The sequence below is a fragment of the Ceratotherium simum genome, chromosome 16, assembly GCF_057802395.1.
Source record: "Ceratotherium simum simum isolate JZ-2026a chromosome 16, ASM5780239v1, whole genome shotgun sequence".
NCBI lineage: Eukaryota > Metazoa > Chordata > Mammalia > Perissodactyla > Rhinocerotidae > Ceratotherium > Ceratotherium simum.
This window is the reverse complement of record NC_141915.1, coordinates 9,639,995-9,658,370: the sequence shown is the minus strand read 5'-3', so window position 1 is coordinate 9,658,370 and position 18,376 is coordinate 9,639,995. Positions and strand designations below refer to the sequence as shown.

The 18,376-nt window shown below is 47.2% G+C and overlaps 1 protein-coding gene across 2 annotated transcripts in view; it reads right to left on the bottom strand.

Moving 5' to 3' along the window:
* Positions 1-18,062, bottom strand: part of PIK3R5 (phosphoinositide-3-kinase regulatory subunit 5) — a 72,801-nt gene extending 54,739 nt beyond the window's left edge. For both annotated transcript variants that reach the window (XM_004433071.3, XM_087440424.1), the window contains exon 1: positions 17,938-18,062. The gene's annotated coding sequence lies outside the window, so the exon portion shown is untranslated. The remainder of the gene's footprint in view (positions 1-17,937) is intronic.
* Positions 18,063-18,376: the final 314 nt, after the last annotated feature.

Below are 18,376 nucleotides of genomic sequence, written 5' to 3'. Positions count from 1 at the left end.
TTCTCCCAGATGTCTGCTTGGCTCACTCCCTTACTTCTTTCTAGTCTTTATGTTACCTTCTCAACAAGGACTTCTGGCAAACCCCACCTCCAGCACATCCTGCTTTATTTTCCCCCCTCTCTTATTACCAACTGACACACTATACGTATTATTTATTATTTATCGTGCTTATTGTCTGTCTCTGTCCTCCAGCCCATTAGAATGTAAGCTCCAGGAGGGCTCAGAAGAGTGCCTGGCACATGTTTGCTGGATGAATGAATGAATAATGAAGGAATAACTGAACGATAAAGAGGTTTGAAGGAAGAGAAAAGAAGAGAGAAGCACATGGGATCACACACACCTAGCTGGACTGAGATGGACGCTGCTTTTCTCATATGAATCATAAAACTGACCTACAGCAAGGCCTGGGCGTGGCAGTGTGCTTCGCCTGGACGCAGCTGGAAGTCTCCTTAGGTTAAAACCAGGCCATCTGACAGACGCTTATCCTCTGATCATCTCATCTCTTGGAAGGTCGAGGAAGCAAGGAGGAAAACTACCACCCTGTCTGGTGTCTTTGATTCTGACCACGAATAATGAAAGGTTTGTAAAATAGGAGTGAGTGGAAAACAGGGAGAAAATGACCACATCACCTCAAAATTTGGACTAATCCTGGAAGAAAATGCTGGGCTTAGTCAGACACGAGTCTTAGACTTCAAGAAAGCAGATTTCTAAGAGGCTGGGAATCAGAGAGGATGGCTTAACAGAGAAAGAAAACTCTGAAAATTAAATTCTGGAGGCAAGTCATAGAGTCTCATGAAAGAGAAAAGAGGGGGAATGTAAAAAGGCCAGCGGGACGTCGCGGGGCATACGTAAGAGATGGAAGCAAGGTCCCCAACTAACAGTGAACACAAGAGAGCAAGAATGAGCATGCCACAAAAGGACAGCTTGAGAAACACATTGAAGACATCAAAAAGGGCCTGTAGAGGCCCACCGTAACAAACAAGAAAAATTTCAAATAAGCAATCTTAAACTACACCTAACAGAACGAGAAAAAGAAGAACAAACAAAGCCTAAAGTCAGCAGAAGGAGGGAAATAATAAAAATTAGAGCAGAAATAAATGAAATTGAAACCAATAAAACAGTAGAAAGGATCAATGAAACGAAGAGCTTGTTCTTTGAGAAGATAAACAAAATTGATAAACCCTTAGCCAGACTCACTAAGAAAAAAAGAGAGAAGGCTCAAATAAATAAAATTAGAAATGAAAGAGGAGAAATTACAACAGATACCACAGAAATACAAAGGATTATAAGAGAATACTGTGAAAAACTATATGTCAACAAATTGGACAATCTAGAAGAAATGGATAAATTCTTAGACTCATACAACCTCCCAAAACTGAACCAAGAAGAAATAGAGAATCTGAATAGACTAATCACAAGTTAAAAAATTGAAACAGTAATCAAAAACCTCCCAAAAAATAAAAGTCCAGGACCAAATGGCTTCTCTGGAGAATTCTACCAAACATTCAAAGAAGATTTAGTACCTATCCTCCTCAAACTATTCCAAAAATTGAAGAAGATAGAACACTTCCTAACACATTTTATGAGGCCAACATAACCTTGATCCCGAACAACACACACAAGGACAACATACAAAGAAAACTACAGGACAATATCGCTGATGAACATAGATGCAAAAATCCTTAATAAAATATTGGCAAACAGAATACGGCAATACATCAAAAGGATCATACACCAGGATCAAGTGGGTTTTATACCAGGGACACAGGGATGGCTCAACATCTGCAAATCAATCAATGTGATACACCACATTAACAAAATGAGGAATAAAAAGCACGTGATCATCTCAATAGATGCTGAGAAAGCATTTGACAAGATCCAACATTCATTTATGATAAAAACTCTCAATAAAATGGGTATAGAAGGAAAGTACCTCAACATAATAAAAGCCATATATGACAAACCCACAGCCAACATCATACTCAATGGGGAAAAACTGAAAGCCACCCCTCGGAGAACAGAAACAAGACAAAGGTGCCCGCTCTCATTCAACATAGTACTGGAGGTTTTGGCCAGAGCAATTAGGCAAGAGAAAGAAATAAAAGGTATCCAAATTGGAAAGGAAGAAGTGAAACTCTTGCTGTATGCAGATGACATGATTTTATATGTGGAAAACCCTAAAGAATCCACCAGAAAACTATTAGAAATAAGCAACAACTACAGCAAAGTTGCAGGGTACAAAATCAACTTACAAAAATCAGTTACATTTCTATACTCTAATAACGAACTAATAAAAAGAGAACTCAAGAATACAATCTCATTTACAATCACAACAAAAAGAATAAAATATCTAGGCCTAAATTTAACCAAGGAGGTGAAAGACCTATACAATGAAAACTACAAGACATTATTGAAGAAATCGATGATGACATAAAGAAATGGAAAGATATTCCATGCGCATGGATTGGAAGAAGAAACATAGTTAAAATGTCCATACTACCTAAAGCAATCTACAGATTCAATGCAATCCCAATCAGAATCCCAATGACACTCTTCACAGAAATAGAACAAAGAATCCTAAAATTCATATGGGGCCACAAAAGACCCCGAATAGCTAAAATAAACCTGAGAAAAAAGAACAAAGCTGGAGGCATCACAATCCCTGACTTCAAAACATACTTCAAAGCTATAGTAATCAAGACAGCATGGTACTGGTACAAAAACAGACACACAGATCAATGGAACAGAATTGAAAGCCAAGAAATAAAACCACACATATACAAACAGCTAATCTTTGACAAAAGAGCTAAGAACATACAATGGAGAAAGGAAAGACTCTTCAATAAATGATGTTGGGAAAACTGGACAGCCACTTGCAAAAGAATGAAAGTAGACCATTATCTCTTGCCATACACAAAAATTAACTCAAAATGAATTAAAGACTTGAAGGTAAGACATGAAACCATAAAACTCCTAGAAGAAAATATAGGCAGTACACTCTTGGACATCAGTCTTAGAAGGATCTTTTCGAATACCATATCTACTCGGGCAAAGGAAACAAAAGAAAAAATAAACAAACGGGACTTCATCAGACTCAAGAGCTTCTGCAAGGCAAAGGAAACCATGAACAAAACAAAAAGACAACCCGCCAACAGGGAGAAAATATTTGCAAATCATATATCCAACAAGGAGTTAATATCCAAAATATATAAAGAACTCATAGAACTCAACAACATAAAAACAAACAACCCAATAAAAAATGGGCAGAGGATATGAACAGACATTTTTCCAAAGAAGATATATAGATGGCCAACAGGCATATGAAAAGATGTTCAACATCACTATCAGGGAAATGCAAATCAAAACTACAATGAGATATCACCTTACACCTGTTAGAATGGCTATAATTACCAAGACAAAAAACAACAAATGTTGGAGAGGATGTGGAGAACCAGGCTCCCTCATACTCTACTGGTGGGAATGCAAACTAGTGCAGCCACTATGGAAAACAGTATGGAGATTTCTGCTAGCCAACTGCTAGATGGCTATTTCCTCCATCTTTTTTCTCAAGGAGAATGATTATCCTACTGGAAAGTATGGATCAAAGATGGTTTATTTAGTCAACAGCAAATATGTATTGAGCATCTATACATTTGAGGGACATACTAGGCACCGGGGGTCCAGAAATCTCAAGGAGCTCATGATCAGAGGGGAAGACGGGCTCCTGAGAGGTCACCATGTAATGTGGTAGGACCAACAACAAAAAATAGGAAAAAGACAGACAACTCGAAAGAAAAATGGGCAAAAGACTCGAATACACCCTTCAGAGAAAAGGATCTACAAATGGCCAACAAACATGAAAAGGGGCTCAATTTCATTAGTCACACGGGAAATGCAAATTCAAACCACAATGCAACACCACTAACACACACCAGAATGCCTGAAATGAAAAAGGTGGAAAACACTGTTTGTGAGGAAGTGAAGAACCTTGAACCCTCACGACTGCAGGTGGGAGTGTAAACTGGAACAGCCACTTTCCGAATGGAAAACTGTTCATCAGTACTCACTAAAGCACAACGCGTGTGTGCCCCATGACACCGCAATCCCACTCCCAGGTATTTGCTCAAAGGACACACACCAGAAGGTTCAGAACAGCACCATTCAAAATAACCTTCAAATAGACACTACCCAATGGGTGAGGCATCCCAGTGGAGGTTAATATGGGACAGGTGCAACAGGAACTTGGAGGAGGGAGAAGGTCAATTGGCAAAGCTTCTCCAAGAGGGTAACTTCCGAGACGACTCTTCAGGAAGGAGAAGCTGCCCCGGGATTCAGATATGGTGGTGGGAAAACGGACAGAGGCAAGAGGCATGAGCGCGCACGGTTCTTTTAGGGATTGGCCAGGCATTCAGCCCTACTGGAGGATAAAGCGTGACACGAGGTGCGCTGGGAGATGAGGCTGCACAGGCTGGAGTGGCAGATTGTGAATGGCCTTATACGCCAAGCTAAGTGCTTAAGGGTTTACTCAAGGGCCATGTGCAGCCTTTGCCAAATTTTCAGCTGGTGAATGACACATGGGCCTTGGAATTTAGATCCCACCAGCAAGGTGGGGAGGAGGACTAGAAGAGAAGAGTCCGACACAGAGGGCTCTGAAGTCAAATAGGGAGTTCGTTGCTTAAAATGAGTTGAGAACTGAAGATGAGGATAAATACATCTCAGAGTCATAAAGAAACTTGAGGTTGTGAAAGGGAACTGCTACTGATAATCTTTGAAGAATCGAAGAAAATGAAAGATGGACGAGAGAAAGACGGAGAGTGAGACAGACAGAGACAGACACTAATAAAGGCTGTCCCAATTTTGGAGAACATAAAAAAAAGTAGAATCTTGGAAACTGCAGTCTCTGAGCCTGCCAGCCCCCAGCAACGTTCTCTACATGTCATTAAGAGGCAGCTTGTGAACACTCAGGAAAGGATCCGGGGACCACCAGGGGCTAGTGGATTCACTAACTAAACGGGTAATACAAGAAAATGCGCAACAATATCATATCTGATTTTTGGCAAGTCCTGCTAGAGTCTCATGACAATGTAGAAAAATGTGAGCTGAATGATAACAGAGATGGATGCATTCACCACTGGCTTAAGAACCTCACCCAAAGGGTGTTGAGGATCTTCATGTGTAGGGACATCTCTCCTAAAATGCCACAGAACTCTGCTTTTGGTCCTTTAGAGCATGCCATTTTTTAAATTGTAGTAAAATATAAATAACATAAAATTTATCATTTTAACCATTTTTAAATATACAGCTCAGTAGCACTGAGTACATTCACATTGTTGTGCAACCATCACCACCATCATCTCCACAACTTTTTCATCTCCCTAATGCGAAACTTACCTATTAGACACTAACTCCCCATTCCCTCTTCCCTCAGCCCCTGGTAACCTCCACTCTACATTCTGTCTCTATGAATCTGACTACTCTGGGCACCTCATATAAGTGGAACCATACAGTATCTGTCCTTTTATTTCACTTAGCATAACGTCTTCAAGGTGCATCCATGTTGTAGCATGTGTCAGAATTTCATTCCTTTTTAAGGCTGAATAACATTCCACTGCATGTATATACCACATTTTGTTTACCCATTCATCTGTAGATGGACATGTGGGTTGATTCCACTTTTTGTATAGTATGCCATTTTTTATTAATGGTTTTCAATAAGGCTTAGAAGCCATGCTTCTAACAGAAGGGATAAAGAACATTTATCTGACAGTGAAGATTCAGAAAGATCTCAAACTATTAGAGTTCAAATGTGAATGAAACTCATAATTGTTCTTCCATATCCATTCCCCTTTCTTCTATAGTAACATAATTTTTAAAAATTTTAGATTACATTTCCCAGATTCTCTTATAGCTAAGTGTGGCCATAAGACTACAATCTGGCCAATGGAATGTAAGTAAATGTTGATGACTGCAATTTCCAAATCACGTTTTTAAAAGGAAGAGGCATGCCTTCTTCTTCCTTTTTCCTCCTCTTACTAGCTGGAATGCAGATGTGATGGCTTTTGCTAGAGCAGCCATAATGCACCATGAGATGACAGCTATATGTTGAGGAGGGCAGGGCAACAAGATAGAAGGAGTGTAGGTTCCTGACTTATGAAGCTGTCATATAAAGTCTGGATCACTTATGCTCAGACTGTTACATCAGAGAGAAATAAACCTCTATCTTGTTTAAGCCACTACCATTTTGGGCCTCTCCGATACAACAGACAAACCAATATACTAACTAATATTTCAGTCAATACTGAGTTATCTAAGAAGCAAAATTATGTTTTTGTTTGTCCATTATGGTGTCATTTAGGTACAGCTAGTGGGATTTTCCCCAAATTTGTGGAGTACGTTTTACAGTCTGACCTTAAATGGAGACCACATGGTGTACCCAAAATTCCCTTGTAAGGGGACACGTCATAGAAGCTGAAGTCATCCTTCAGAGAAGCAGTAGACATTTTCTATATGGCATGCCCACCTCCGCGTAGCCCACTCCAGGAAAGAAGCAGCAGGGAGTGAGTTATTTAAAGCTCAGACATTCTTCGGAGCTAAATGGGTGGGCCAGCTAATACTAGAGCAATTGAGGTTGACAGGGTTCTGTTCTGGTAGATGAATTAGAGATAATCCGTTACTGGTCGATAAGAAGGTACCATGAGAATAAAGTATGGGCATTACAAAACTTTTCTCCTTAAACAAGATTGAATAGTTTAGAGACAAATTATGTCTCCAAGGCAAAACTATAGAGAGAATAAAAAGATCAATGATTGCCAGGGGTGGGGGAAGAGGGAGAGATGAATAGGCAGAGCACAGAGGAATTTTAGGGCATTGAAAACACTCTGTATAATATTATAATGATGGATACATGTCATTATACATTTATTGAAACCCATAGACTGTACCACACCAAGAGTGACACCTAAAACCCACCTGGATTTGAGGTGATTATGTGTCAGTGTCGGTCCATCCTTGGTAAAAAAAAAAAAAAAATGTACTATTCTGGTGAGCGATGTTGATAATGGGGGAAGCTATGCATGTGTGGGGCAGGGGGTATATGGGAAATCTCTGTACTTTCCTCTCAATTTTGTCATAAACTTAAAATTGCTCTAAAAAATGAGACTTTATAAAAAAAATAATATTCTCAATTCCATCTACTGAGCAAGTCTTAGGAGTAATGCAGCCAATGGGAAGTAATCTCCCATTTTCGAAAACGCGGGATGGGTAGGGGCAGGAGAGGAAATGGGACTCTCAGAGGGGACTGAGCTCCAGACCAAGGTGGAATTGAACCGTGGTCCCAACCCAAGCCCTTCAACATTCCCTATGCAGGAGCCATGATGGGAACCCAGTAGAGTTGACCATAGCCCAAGAAGGGGCATTCTCAGCCAGCTACATCCACCTCCGAGGAGAATGCTGGACGGTGATAGCACCTTGCCTTGGGCCCGGGTGGGAGAATAAGAGGAGTAAGAAGTTGCTGGCACCTCCTTCTCTATTCATTGCATCCAATACATGGCCCAGTATTGAGGGCTTACGTCTATCAATTCCCACAAGTCCCCACCATCTTGTTTTGCCAGCTGACTCAGGTACCTTCTAGAACAAACTCCTCTCACGACCCCCAAATAGCTCACATGCCTTGGACCTGAGCTCCTTGGCCTCACTCATTCAGAAAGGTGTTTTCTTGATGCCACACAAGGCTAGTCTTTGCTCAGCTCCACCTCTCACGTCTCTCCTCAACCCCACCCTCAATCCAGCCTCTGCCTCTCTCAAGCAGAAGGCTTTATTATCAGTTTCTTTAAAGGGCCATGCTCTTATTTTTTTTTCCCTTTGCACTTTACAGCAAACCTCCCTATGCAAACCAATATTATCGCACTACGACCCACTGGCTAACGTGTTGACGTCCCAGGAGTCTTTTGCACCTCTGCCCTGTAGCTGGGCAGCTCATGTTCTGCATCCTTTCTGTAATGGGTTCACAGAAAGAATTCACCACAGAAAACAATCTCAGGTCATTAGAAGTCATGTGGTGATCCCACGATGGGGATCATGACCCCACTCTTGGATCACCCACTCACTAGAGAGGGAACATAGAGTATTCCTATCCCCAGGGCCAAGAGAACCTGGAGCACTTTCCCAGACCTTTCCAGATGCTTGTATTGGAGCCCAGAGATAGCAAGTGGCCCTGGACACAAGTTTGTGTTCTATGGGAGCCATGGCAGTGGTTCTAGGCTGGTGGGTGTGTGCCCCACGGCTGCCACAGCCCTTTGAGGAGGCAGGGAGGCAGATCTCAGCCTCCTCAGCCCATTTCTCAGGTAGTAATGGGAAGGAGTGTCACTCTCCATCTTCGGTGATGGTTCACCACTCTGATTCAGAGTGGGAGGGTTCTCTCTCCCGGAGAGTCCTTTCCACTGCTCTCTCCTTTGCCTAGAAAGCCCTCTTTCCTCTCCAAAACATAACTTCCCTTCAAAATTAAAAAGAAAAAAAAAACCTCATCCTTGCTTACCCTGACCCATGCACCCTGCTTGGGAAAGAGAGAAGGGAGCCTCTTTTTGCTCTAAAGCGTTCTACATTAGCCTAGAAGGGCCACATTCGTGAAAAATGCTTTGTAAGCTGTAACGGACAATATGCAAATTAATAACAATTATTAGTAATACTTTATTTTCTCCTAATTTAAGAACTTGAGTTCTACATCTCCCTTGACCTTCCCCAGGGTCAGCATGGCCAGGCACACCGGGGGATGTTTGAAGAATCCCCAGAAATCCTCCAAGCATTTCTTTGCCCCACTCCCTCTGTAAACACAGCTCCTGATTGCCCCACAGCCGGCCGGGTAGGCGGGACAGGAAGCCCCTCTGCCTTGTAAACACCGTGTTGCAAACAGACACTTCCCCAGGCTCCTGTGCAGCAGGGGTCACCAGCCTGGAAGTGGCTTGTTTGAGGGTAGTTCCCCAGGGCTTCCCTGCTGTCAGGCTTAGAGAACTGCTGTCTTAAATGTGAGTAACCTGGAGGATGGGAAGAAGATTCTTAAGCAGCAGGGTCTCAGCATGTGGAGTTTGCCAGGTCTAAAGCAGTTCAGAGGAGGACCCCTGCCTCGTCCTGTACTGGAGGGCAAAGACACAGGGTTTCGCCCCTTCAGATGCCCAAGGAATCCAGTGAGGTGCCCAGAGGGTTCGGTCCCTGGGGCTGGGGGGAGGATGACTGAACCCCACAGAGATCTCAGATGGGGGGTAGCCCAGCCTGCCAGCCCAGGCCTCCTCTGTGCTGGCTGCTCAACCAGGCAATCATTCATTCAGCAAACACTGACTGAACACCCCCAGATGCTGGCCCTGCTAGGCACTGGGGAGTCAACGCTGAACAAAATGATTGGGAAGTTTTCCTTATCGGGAGGGGGATGGGAGAGGCAAGAACTCACAGTTAGGTCTTGGAGGAACTGAGTCAGGCGATCTGGTTGGAGGAGAGGGTGAGGATTCGTGGAGAAGACTCAAAGAGCGGGATTTAATTTTGAAACGTGAACACAAGAGCAAGGACTCTGGACTTTCCCTGTGAGGTAAGGTGGCATCAGAGGCTTCTGAGTATGGTAACAAAAGAGTTTTCATACGAAGAATTTGGTGAAGCAAGGGGGACTGTGGCCCGGAAGGCCCATGAGCAGGCGTATGGTGACGAAAGCTGAATCGGGTGGCAGAGAGAACAATGGGGAAATGAGAGAAGCAACAACGCTGAGGAAAGGAAGCACCATCAAAACGGGCTGGAGAGTGGAGAACAGGAAGACAGAGGGAGGACTCAGAGATAACTCCAAGGTTTCAAGACAGGGAGTCTGGTTTCACCAGAGACAAAAATGGAGAAGTCTGTAGAGGAAGCCTGCTTTGTGGATGAAGAGTTGGGCTCTGGACATGTGTTGAAGTTGAAATAGTGGGAAAAACCAGTACGGACTCGGAGACAAGGGTTTGGGTGAGGGAGATAGGTTTATTGGGGACGGCAAGAAGAGGGCTCTGCGGAGGAACGGTAGGAGGTGTACATAGAAAGAGAAATAACCTCAGGTAAAAGTGTTGGGCATCAAATGCTACAGAAACTTCCAAGAGAATGCAGGTTGGGAGGAGGCCATTGGAATTTGCCATTACAAAGCCACCAATGCCCTTAGAGGAAGCCATCAGTAGAGAAGCCTGGGCAGAGGGAGGCATGGCGCCACTGTGGTCTGAAGAAGGATTTGTAGTCTCTGGGAGTTCTGCTGTAACATGAGCACCATGAGGGAAGGAACAGGCCATCAGCCCATCAGAGTAGCTCCTACAAGTCTACTCTTGGAGACTAGACTTTGAAAACTCACAGGATGTCAGAAGAACAGAATCCATTTGATCTAGGAGGGAACGGGCTCAGAGAGATGAGGAGGTACGCAGGGGAAAGCTGGACTAGGGATCACGTCTCCTAGAGTCTGAACATCACACCACAGACCTCTGGGTTCTCTTAAGCACAATAACAAACCAAGGAAAGCTCTGAGCTTTTAGTTTTCTCAAAATGAAACTCCCAAGATGTCAGTACAGAAGTGAATGCAAAATGCAAAGGCCTATGAAACGTTGGCTTGAAAACAAGAACGCACAATTAATGAATTCCCAGCTCAACTGGGAGGCTGGGTAGGTTGGCCCTGAGAGCTTATCTGGCACAGCCACAAAGGAAGGTGATTCTGAAGTGGGGCTCAACTAGTTTATTTCGCCAGGTCTTGGAAGGAGCCAAGAACAAGAGACCACGCTCCAGCATGGGATGTGGGCCAGGATCCTGGTGTCCCGTGGTGGCCCCAGGGTCTCACCATGAACGGCTATAGTTTTCTAACCACCCAAGTGCTCCTGCTCTGGGGGAACAGGCTGTGAGGCAGGGCTGTGGGATTTGTGAGGGAACTGCTCAGCTTTGGGATTTGTTTATTCAAGGCCACTGAACTTCTTAAATTCAAATTATATTCTCAGAACAACCAATTTTTATACAACCAGTCAGACACAGCCACTACGATTTGGAGAACTAGAGACTCTCAGAAATGGAGCAATCTTAGTCTGCATTCTCACGGCTATCATTTCTACCTCTGACATGTATTTTCCCTGAATGCTTCCCCCAACAGGGAACTCACTACCACAAGGCCACCCATTCCACTGTTGATCTGCTCTGAATTTCCCCAAGATCTTCCTTGTAGCAAGCTGAAGTCTATTTCCTTACAATTTCCCTTCAGTGGTCCCTTTTCCTTCCTGGAGAATGACCCCCACAGAGCAGGTCCTCACCTTCTCCAAAGGATGCTGCCCTTCAAATACTTAAAAATAGATATTACTTCTCCCTGTGTCTTCTTAGAGGAAAACATCTCCACTTCTTTACTCATTTTGTGTTACGTCAACACCATCCTGGTTCCCTTTCTCTGGGTATAGGGTGGTTTACCAGCATCCCCACTAAATGCAGCACATGGAGCTGAATGGCACTCCAGATGGATCTGAGCAGCTCAGTGCGGAAATGGGCCTTCTCACAGCTGAAGGGCATAGAAAGTACGGCCCCATGGGGATTAGTGGCTGACCGCTGGAGGCCAAGAATTAAAGATGACTCTCAGGTGCCAGCTTGGGAGCACTGAGGTGATAGGTGTGTCCCTGGAGGGCTGAGGAAGAGAAGAGAGGAAGGCTTGAGGCATGGGAAATCAAGAATCTGGCAGCCGAGGACCTGATGACCAGAGCAGTTCTCCCCGCTTTCAACGAACAGGTCATTCCCCTGCTCTGTAAGCGGTCCCAGGGTGTGGGAGAAAATGAAATGCCTCCAAAATCACTTTGCAAAGCCAGCACATCAAAACCTGACAACAGCAGTCTAGAAAAGGAAAATACAGGCTGACCTCACTTAGGAGCATAGATGCAAAAATCCTAAAGAGAATCACAATGAATCACACCTAACTGTATTAAAAGCATAAAATGCCTTGACCAATGGAGTTTATTCCAGAAGTGCAGGCAGCGCTCAGTATAAGGAAGTTAATGATATAATGCGTCACACAAATCTATCCCAAGGTGAAAGAACACAAGAAGGTCCTAGTAGGTGCTTAAGCAAGTATTTGACAAAGTTAACTCACATTCCTGCTTTTAAAAATCCTTAGAAATGAGAATTGAAGAAAACTTCCCTCACACGTGGCACTTGACTTCAAGGTCCCGGCTCTAAAGAACTGTGATCATGTCAGAGAACAAACTCCCAGGCTCATGACCGCCCCTGGGAACTCAAGGCTGTGAGAATATTCGTGGCAAAACCAGCAGTGGCTGCCTCTCTGCTTCCAAGACCGTCCCTGTTCGTGCGAATAGCCACAAACACATTTTCCCGACTCTCATTCCTAGCCTTAACTCTAGTTCTCTAGTTGGGGGCCAGAGCAGAGGGCTTCTTGTAAGGACACCACCAGCAAAAGTAATGCCCTTTAATCATCTTGGAAGTGGGTTGAATTCAAGACTTGATGAGAAATCCAGAAAGCATACACATGGCGGTGGCTCAGCGAGTGGTCGGGAGCTCGGCCCCCCGCACGCCACCTTGAGATCTCACCAGTGAGTCACCAGTGGCCTCCTCTGCAGCCTGCAGGTTTTCATTATCCATCATCACCCCTAGCTTGCCTCTGACAACAGCTTACTCCCGTGTGGAGCCGTGCTGGGGGTTAGCCAATGAAATTGGTGTAGAGAAAGTTCTGTTTTCTAGAACAGGAGTTATTAACCTGGGTTCCCTGGTGGACTGCAGAGGTCTGAGAAGACCCTGAAGTTTTATGCCAAACTGAAAGAGAGAAGGAGAGAAACCGTGTGTGTGTGTGTGTCTGTGTGTGTGCATGTATGTGCACACGTGTGCTTTTCGCGGGGAGGGGGAGGAGATGATCTACCACCTTATCCATTTTTTAAAGAGGCCCATTCTCTAGAGAGAGTTGGAAACTCTCCTTTAAGAGCTGTAGGTGTAGATTGATCTAATGAACCCAGAAAATGCACCGAGCACATGGGCTGCCTCCACCAGGCTGCGTGGAGGTGGCTGTGTGAAAGTTTGCCTGACTAGAGTCAAAACCATTGAGCCATTCAGGAACAATGGCTCAGACCCCAAACCCAGAGATATGTCTGCAGAGACTTGGTGGTTCTGGGAAGACAACTTTTGGTGAAGACGAAGGATGGGGTGGCTGAACAGGTGACTTCTTAGATGACGCAGAAAATCAGGGTTTCTTAACCCTACAAGAAGAGCAGCTCCTGAGAGGGACAGAAAGAAGGCCTAGCAAACAACGCGGCAGTTTTCTGTGGATGGGAGCCCCTTCGCTGTTGACGGCCAACGTGAAGGCACAAACGCAGAGGACTCTTGTGAGGAGCCCGCAGAGGCAGCAGTGAAACATGCTCTCCGGTGATGATCAGTGAAAACAAAAAGGGAGGCACCTCAGAACAGTATTTATGGCCTTAATGCCATTAAGCTGGACCTTGGAGTATGGCGGAGGGGCAAGGAAGGAGGAGATGGGGAGCAGGGCATGAGCCCCGGGGCTGTGCCAGACACTGGGTGAGGTACTTGCCAGCAGTTGTCTCATCTAATTCTCACCCAAAGAGCGCTTAGCACATGTCCGCTAAATGTTAGATATTATTATTATTAGCATCACTATTTTCTTTTATTTCATATCTCAAGCCTCAACTAGAACATGACCTCTTTAGGGCAGCCTTTCCTTAACTCCCAAACTATATTGGGCTTTCTTTACATGATCTCACAAATCCCTGTAATTCTCACAATTGTAATCAAACGGTCTGTGTGTCTAGTGTCTCGCCTACTAGACTCTAATTTCCACGAGGGCAGGAACATTATCTGCCCTGCTCAGGATCCTCAGGGCCCAGCGCCTGCCTGGCACACAGCAGGCACTCCACGCAGAAGTTCGGAGCCAGTGCCCGCAATGTCGGAGGTGAGGAAGGGGCCGCAGAAAGCAGCTAGTGCCACTCTTCTACACAGACGGGGAAACTGACACCAGGGAGGCACATGGACTTACCCCAGGTCATACGACCAGGAGTGGAGGACTCAGGCAGAAACAGGGCCCTGACGCCACAGGCGGCAGAGCCTGGAAGCCACCTTCAGCCCTCACACCCCAGCCCTGCCCCCCACGAGGAAACCACACAGGCTCATTTGCCTAGGTCAACAACAGCAGCAAGACGACTCCAGAGGACACGAAAATGAAAAGCACACCACTCCCTCCCGACCCCACCCTCCTGCCCCCCGCACTGTTGTGCGTTCGGGCAGCTTCCACTGTTGGTGTGCATGGACTTCTTGCCTATGAGATCCTACGGAGTGTCATGGTGACAGCTCAACAGCCACGCTGAGCATCAGGTAACTCTGGTGAGCAAGCCACCAAGTCACTAGTCAGACCCTGTGGGCCGGGGCAGTCAGTGCTCTGGTAGGAGGCATGGTGGGGACAGAAGGAGGGGTGCTCAGTGACGTGGAGTGAGGAGGGGGGTTGGAGAAGACTTCAAAGGTGAGGAAGTTTGAGCTGGACATCCAAGGATGGATTCATGATCCACCAGGCAGGTAGAGGAAGTGAAGGGCAATGTGGGGGGAAAAGGAACAGCACGTGCAAAGGCACAGGGGTTTTCCCGAGCTTCAGGAGATGGAGCACGCAGGGTGGACCTGGGCTGGGTGGTGGGAGGCCTTGCTAGCCATGCTAGGAGGTATGGGCCGTCTCTGGAGGGCAATGGCTGCTCGGAAGGGTTTGTAGTTGAAATGTGACTTGCTCAGATTTGTTGTCTTACATCACCATGGCAGCAGGAGAGAGGCTGGACTGGGAGTGGGGGGAGGCTGGAGGCCGGAGGCAGGAGTCTCGCACTGAGGCCAAACTCTTAAGTCCAAAGCCTGGTATCCCAATTGGTAGACTCAAGAAGGACCCAGTGTCTGCTCTGTGCCACCAAAGTCACCTAATTCTTCCCATTTATCGGCCCCACCCTCCTACTGGGTACACCTTGCTCCAGCTATATCTCACTTATCCAGAAGTCACTTAACTGATAACCCCAACTATCCAGAACCTAGCTGCTAGCCTAGAAGCAAACAGAAAAGACCTGTGGACAGCCACAACTCATGCCTCAAAAGTCATGCCTTGCAGAGCATGCACTTCACACCCAAGGGCACATGCAGGCTGCCACTCAGGCTTGGTCATCTCTGGTCAAGAGTTGATGCCAGAGTCAGCCCAGCTCTGACACTTTCCAGCAGTGTGGCCTTGGCCCTCAGTTTCCTCATGCGTAAAATGGGGGCAATAGTTGTGGCTTCCTCAGAATGTGGCTGTGAAGATTAAAGGACATGAAGTACTTAACCCAGTGGCCAACACCATGAAATTATAGCTAATGGGGAAAAGGACACAAAGAAAGGTGAAAGAAAAAGGGCAGAAAATGTGTCCTGAGCAGACTCAAGCTACAAAAGAGAATGGCAGGTAGAGCCATGTGATAGTTTCAAGAAATTACTAAGTCAGACACAATGTGCTACATTTATAAAGGCAAGCAACACATTTTACAAAGATTCCCTTTAAAACTGGATACATTGAAAAGTTTTGGTGTTTAGAAGGTAGAGCTACTGGAAAAATTATGCACGCAAATTCACTTATGGGAATGGCATAATTCTGTGTGTACCTGTGTACACCTAAAGTGTCCCCCAAAATTTGTAAAACATACATCATGTTTAATAGACTCTAAGATGCCACCAATTCTAAGATGCACCATTATTTTGTGTGCCACTAAGAAAGAAATATTGCTGTTATAATGGTAAGATGCATCTTGATTTCAGAGTTGTGAAAATATGTACATCTTCAAGTCGTTGGAATATCTTAATGTGCAATATACATTTGCTATGAAAGTGTCCCATCTCCCCCTTGGGTGGAAGTCAGAGCAGTCTTTCCTCCCCACCCTCCCACCCCTTTATGCCAGAGGCTCAAAATTCAAACTTAACACCTCTCCCTTGACCTGCTGGTAATCACTCTATCTTGCCCCTCCAGAAGCTTCCTCTCTTAAGAAGCTGATCCAGGCTTTCGGCCCACCGACAGCTGAGCCAAACAAGTCTTCTGGTTCACAGGGGTCCACCAGGGCCACCAGCTCAGCCCCTTAGCATGAGCCTCTTTGAACGAAGGCCAAGTTTGCACAGCTTGAGTGCTCAGCTGAACCCAAGCTGGGGTCTCCAACTCCAGGCTGCCCAGGCCAAAAGGCTACTGGCTCTCCTCCTCTTCCACTTTTCAGCCAGCAGACCCATGATCAATGACTCAGCTGGGACTGTGGAGCAGCCTCCAACAGCCAGCCTCCTCCACAGCCTCTACTGTGGAGCCCCCTCCTCATCACCCCTCCAGTAATCCCAGACATTTTTCACCCAGTACCACCTACTATTCTTGAAAGAAACAAAAAGGGGTGCATGGGAGGGAGGGAGGGCAGGCAGGGGAGGCAGAGATGGTCAGCTACCATTGCAGCTTGGGGAGAGAAGATAATTAACCAGCCCCCACCTAAACTGGACATAAGGGAGAGGGATTTCTTAAAACTCCAATGTGGCCCAGAACCCAGAGACTCAAGCCTTTTTGCCCCACAGTCCTGGCTAGCTATGCTTCACAAAGCAGGGGAGGGTATCCTGAAGCAGGAAGAGAGAGCTTGACCACCTGAAGCTGTCTTCTTTATCTTCCATAGACCCACACCACCCTGGCCATGCTAAGGAAGCAGGTAAGCCCTTGACACCCACTCTCCTGTTCTGTAAACACCCAGCGAGCAGCTCCCATGTGCAGCCGCTCTCATCACGATTTTCTTATTTGATCTTCCCACAGCTCTGTGAGCTTGCTTTTAGAGCCCATTTTACAGATAGGGAAACAGGCTGGGAGAGGGGCAGTAAGATGCTCAAGGTCACACAGCTGGGCCTGGCTGGAACTCAGGTCTCCTTTCCACAGCACACCAGGTTCCCAAGCAACGGCTCCAGGGTCATCACTGAAGGAGCTTATTCAAATTTTAGAAAAATACAGATTCCAGATCCCACCCCTGGGATCTGTGCTGTAGGGCTGTGCCTGGAGAATGTGTGTTTTAACAAGCTCTGGGAACCAGTGCCTTACCAAGAAAGTGTGGATGGGAAGATACAGTGACCACGGGAGAGAGGAAGAGAAGGGCAATCCAAGAAGGGCTCTTCAAGGCAGATCTTGCCTACTTTTAGCCCTCATTTTGCCTAAACCCACCCCTCCTCTCTGCACGAGGCTTGTGAGCTCACTTGATACCACATCCTGCTGCTTTCATCGTGCCTTCCTTTTCCCTCTGAACATCTCCTTCCTCCTACTGACCTGAACTTCTTGCTTATTTACCCCAGGCCTGGGATGGGCCAGCCCGCACGCGCAGGCGCACGCACACACAGTCACGCAGGGACACCCAGGGTGTAAACACGGATCCTGTGACAGCGTCAAGCGCGTAGTTCTCTAGAGGAGCAGCCCCTGTCTGGGGCCCACGCTCGCTAGCAGGGGACGGGCTGAGGCCGGATGGAGGGCGCCTTAGGCAGGCCCTACGACTCCCAGGTCCTGATGGCAAAGGACTCTTGATGCCAACACTCACCGAGAGAGTTCTCAGGCGGAGGGAACTTGACCCCACGACACAGGGTGGCCTGTGAAGGAGGCAGGAGACTGCAGCCGCTCGCGGACCGCACAGAGGCGTCCAGCAGTGGCTTCCTGGATAACCATGGACGGTCTCTGGGACGCCCCTTCTGTCTCTGGGATTATTGGGAACGCGAGTTTGCGGACCCCGTGCCTGGGCAGTGGACCGGATCCACGGAGCCGGAAGACAGCAGGATCTGTCCAGCCTACCCGCTGCGGCCGCTGCCCTCAGAGCCCACTGCTCCCCGACGGTCCCCAGCGCGCTCCGGCTCTGCCTTGAGCCCCCGCGCGCGCCCTCGGCGCCCTCCCGCCCCGGCCGCCCGGCCACACACCTGCAGTCCCCGCCGGGCGCCGAGCCCCTCTCCAGCGGCGGCTCCCTTCACTTCGGGGTCCGGTCGCGACCCCCGTGCCCGGGCTGAGGCCGCACCGCGAGTCCCAGCATCTGCCCAGGCTCCGGTCCAAGGGCGGGCTGGGGGCGGGGCCGGGGCGGGGCCATTCCGGGGGCGGGGCCGGGCGGGGCCGGCGGCCCAGCCGGCCTCTCACGCCTCCTGGTGGCCGGGCAGTGTCGGCGAGGGGCCGGCCCGGCCGGTGCATCTCTGAGTCGCGCCTGAGCCCGCAGAGCGTCTGAGAAGCAGCCCCCCAGCTCTGAGGCCGTCTGCCCTCGGAAGGAACAGGCCCTGGCGAGTGGGCGGCCGCGGGCAGAGGGACGCCAGCACCGAGCACCTGCGACCCCCCAGAAGTCAGGGGCAGTTGTCCAGGGGAGCGGAAGCG